Raw genomic sequence first — 4,883 nt, forward strand, 5'->3', positions numbered from 1 at the left:
GAGCCAGCTCTACAATGCATGTATCAACCTCATTATCAATGTGGACTCAACTCTGGTTTGAATTACTTACCTAGTTAAGTGTCAGAAGCTTGTAATTGTTGGTTATTGTAAATTGTTGTTATTGTCGTTCTTTTCCTTCTTCCTTCCTCCTCGTCCTCCTCGTCCTCCTCGTCCTCCTCGTCCTCCTCGTCCTCGTCCTCCTCCTCCTCCTCCTTCTCCTCCTCCTCCTCCTCCTCGTCTTCTTCTTCTTCTTCTTCTTCTTCTTCTTCTTCTTCTTCTTCTTCTTCTTCTTCTTCTTCTTCTTCTTCTGCTGCTGCTGCTGCTGCTGCTGCTGCTGCTGCTGCTGTTGCTGCTGTTACTGCTGCTGTTGCTGCTGCTGCTTCTTTTTCTTAAGATTATTTTTCTTCTTCTTCTACAAAGGGAGTAACTAAGGCTCATGGAAACAAAAGAACTTCTTCACAAATTCATAGCTAAAGAAGTATCACAGACTGGGCTTAAAGGCATTTCTATACTGCCATGCCACTACTGCTTTCTGCCATTCACACTCCAGTTCCTTCCCTGGGACTGTGTTGACCAGTGAGAACTTACTGCCTCTAGGCTACTTGGCATCACTCATGTCAGCCACCATGACATTTCCCTTCCACTGTTTTTCCTCTTCTCTCCATCCTTCACATGTCTTCATCTGGGAATGTTATCAAATCAATACTACAATTACTCCTGGAAAGGTCCCATTTATCTTTCCTGAGTCTTCAGCATTACCTGGCTACTGCTCTCCTGGGTTTGTCATCTCCTTGATGAGAACATAAATTTCTTAAGGGTAGGGACTGTCTCTCTCAGTGCTTAGCCCAATTTTTGGCATATAGTTAGTGCTTAATAAATGCTTTTGCATTAATTTATTCTCATTCTAAGACTTTAAAAGAAAATCACCTCACAATTACAGATCAATTATTTGGGAATGTTTTGGTTACAGAGAGATTTCCTACTGACAATTCCAAAGTGTTAGAATTCTTACAAGATGTTAAGTCCATAAAGAATGAGATAATAAATAGATTAGAGAAACAGAAAATAGTCTACCTCTCAGACCTGTGGAGGAAGAAGGAATTTATGACCAGAGGAGAACTAGAGATCATTATTGATCACAAAATAGAAGATTTTGATTACATCAAACTAAAAAGTTTCTGTACAAACAATACTAATGCAAACAAGATTAGAAGGGAAGTAACAAATTGGGAAAATATTTTTAAAAGTAAAGGTTCTGACAAAGGTCTCATTTCCAAAATATATAGAGAACTGACCCTGATTTATAGGAAACAAAACCATTCTCCAATTGATAAATGGTCAAGGGATATGAACAGACAATTCTCAGATGATGAAATTGAAACTATTTCCACTCATATGAAAGAGTGTTCCAAATCACTACTGATCAGAGAAATGCAAATTAAGACAACTCTGAGATACCACTACACACCTGTCAGATTGGCTAAGACGACAGGAACAAATAATGATGAATGTTGGAGGGGATGTGGGAAAACTGGGACACTGATACATTGTTGGTGGAGTGGTGAAAGAATCCAGCCATTCTGGAGAGCAATTTGGAACTGTGCCCAAAAAGTTATCAAACTGTGGATACCCTTTGACCCAGCATTGCTGCTATTGGGCTTATATCCCAAAGAAATACTAAAGAGCAGAAAGGGACCTGTATGTGCCAAAATGTTTGTGGCAGCTCTTTTTGTTGTAGCTAGAAACTGGAAGTTGAATGGATGTCCATCAATTGGATAATGGTTGGGTAAATTATGGTATATGAATGTTATGGAATATTATTGCTCTGTAAGAAATGACCAGCAGGAGGAATACAGAGAGGCTTGGAGAGACTTACATCAACTGATGCTGAGTGAAATGAATAGAACCAGAAGATCTCTGTACACTTCAATGTTGTATGAAGAGGTATTCTGATGGAAGTGGATATCTTCAACATAGAGAAAATCTAATTCAGTTACAGTTGATCAATGATGGACAGAAACAACTACACCCAGAGGAGGAACACTGGGAAGTGAATGTAAATTGTTAGCACTACTGTCTATCTACCCAGGTTACTTATACCTTCGGAATCTAACACTTAATGTGCAACAAGAAAATGGGATTTACACACATATGTTGTATCTAGCTTATATTGTAACACATGTAAAATGTATGGGATTGCCTGTCATTGTGGGGAGGGAGTGGAGGGAGGGGGAGATAATTTGGAAAAAATAAATAGAAGGGATAATATTATAAAAAAAATTACTCATGCATATATATTGTGGAAAAAAATTCTAAATTTAAAAAAAAGATGTTAAGTTAGTGGAATGGATAGAGACAATAATTATCTAATTTAGCATGGTACTTAAAAGTTCTCTAGTTTAGTAATGTACTTACTAGAATTCCACACCTTGAAGAGAGCATATATAATGAGGAGATCCCATAAGCCAACAGAAAGGGGCTGGGTGCGGCAAAGAGATTCACAAGTTGAAAAGATTCACGAGTTGAGGAGATTTACAAGTTGGGCAGAAATATAAGCATGAAGCTCTCAGGGCTAGATCCACAAGCCCATAGAAACCTACAATCTCACTCTTGGAGGCAGAGTTAGATTCATCCCAACTTCCATCTTTGTGCTGATTTGAGACATTCAGAGAGAGCTCTCAGAATCAAGGGAGAGATAGACCTCTAAGAAAGCTAACAGGGCCCCAGCAAAAGATTCAAAACTTTGAAGGAGAAAGTAAAGGATAACTCCTGGCTGCATTTGGGGTGATTATTGAAGAGAACTGAAACTAAGGCTGCTTCCAGAAGCCCTCCAAGAAACCCGCTCCTAGAGAACATTACACTTTAGAGAGAAGAACATTGCATTTTGGTGCCTGAATGTGGAACCAAGAACTTTCATCTATGACTCAAAAACTAGGGGGAGTACAACAAGGAAACTTTGTTAAGGGCTAAAGTATTATTTTAGCTGAAATAGGACAGAAGTTTAGAAAACAGCCTTTTGTTTCTCTTCAGGGAAAATGTGTAGAGAGCATTGTCAGGGTTATAAAAAGCCAAGGTTTGATTACAAATTGGGAGCAGATCACTGAACTTTTAGAAACTGTACAGTACATATCTCCTTGGTTCTTTATGGAAAAAGAATTGGATCTAAAGGAGTGGAAATTAGTAGGAAAGCAACTTTGTGAATACTACAATAAAAATGGAACTGATTCTATTTCCAAAGATACACTTAATACATACAATTAAATACAACTGGCTTTAGGAAATTATATAAGTTATTGAATAAGGAAAAAGAAGAAAGAGTAGGAGGGGGAGGTGCCAATTAAACCAAGTGAAAAGGATGAAGGATCAGATAAAAATTCACAGCAGGAAAAATTAGATCTGTCCCCCTCCCCTGACCTACTTCCCTCAATTAACCCTTCATGGGTGGAGGAAGAAGGAGGAGGGGGAGAGGCAGAAATACAATCAGCATCTCCTATGAAGCAGGCTATGACAAGATTAGAAAAGGTATTGGTCAAGGCAAAAAATGAAGGATGGGATGTATCTGATTTTTTAAATGCATACTCTGTGATTGAAGAGTTTGACTCTTCAGGTCAAAAAAGGAGAAGAAACACTCCTTTTGATTTGGAAAAAATCAAGGATTTGAAAAAAGGTTGCACTCTTTATGGGCTACATCATCTTATGTTACAATGTTACTAGATAATTTGGCTTATGAAATCCCAACCCTTAGTTACTGGAAATCCATAGCAAGGATGGGTTTAGAACCTGAACAAAACTTGTTGTGGCTTTTGGAGTATCATGAATTACGTAGGATTCATGCCAGATGCAATAGGCAATCAGGAGTTAATGTACAAGTCACTTTTGACCAACTAGCAGGTGAAGGTCAGTATGGAGAGAACTCAGAACAGATTAATTATTCAATAATAGTGTATGAGCAAATTTCTAAGACTGCAATAAAAGCTTGGGATTCTCTCCCAGAAAAAGATGAAGGTAAATCCTTCACAAAAATAGAGCAAGGTCCCAGAGTGGGCACAAATACTTATTATTCCCAGACTATATGAACATGGGGAGACAGGATCCCTCTTGGCAAGAGACTTCTAGAGAGAGTCTTGATGTTTTCAGTATGGAAAAGTTGGACATCTAACAGTTCAGTGTAGATATGGAGAAGACAGGCTAAAAGAAGACCTAAACCCCTATGTCCAAATTCTGCAAGGGCTTCCACTTTGCCTCAGAATGTAAATTGACCCAGGGAACTGAGAGGTGGATCCCAGCTCCAAGTTATCAATCAAAAGACAGGTGGGGCATGATGGCAGTTGAGTTTACACCCAGATAGTCTTTAGAAGGTCAGGACTCTGATGTGATCTATCAGCCAAAAAGCAATCACATGTCAGAAAGGGATTACATGATCTCTCAGCCAAAAAGCAATCAAATAGCAGAAATGGATTGCAATTGGGGAAAAAAACCAATAGGGCAGTGTCCAGTTGGAGCAGCTCCAAAATAATTGCCAGGTGATGAGGAGAAATCCCCAAAGTGGTAAATAGAAGGGACTAGATAGATTAACTGCCTGGGAGAGAGAGTTTGCTTTTTTCCTACAGATAGAAGGAAACAGATGGGTGCCAATGAGCCATATTAGCCTTGTCCATCAGAGAGAGACAGAAAAAAGAGAAAAATCTCAAAACAAAGGAGAAAACCTAAGAAACATTTGATACTAAAAGAGCTTGGCTGATAATGAGACTGTTGCACGACTTGAAAACCAGCAGGAATAATTGGATTCCATAACACAAGATAAATCTGTTGCAGGACTTGAAAACCAGCAGGAATCATTGGATTCCTTCAGATGAAAAATTGTTGATAAAGATTGTTGCAGG

This window comes from Sminthopsis crassicaudata, chromosome 1, assembly GCF_048593235.1.
Source record: "Sminthopsis crassicaudata isolate SCR6 chromosome 1, ASM4859323v1, whole genome shotgun sequence".
Taxonomy (NCBI): domain Eukaryota; kingdom Metazoa; phylum Chordata; class Mammalia; order Dasyuromorphia; family Dasyuridae; genus Sminthopsis; species Sminthopsis crassicaudata.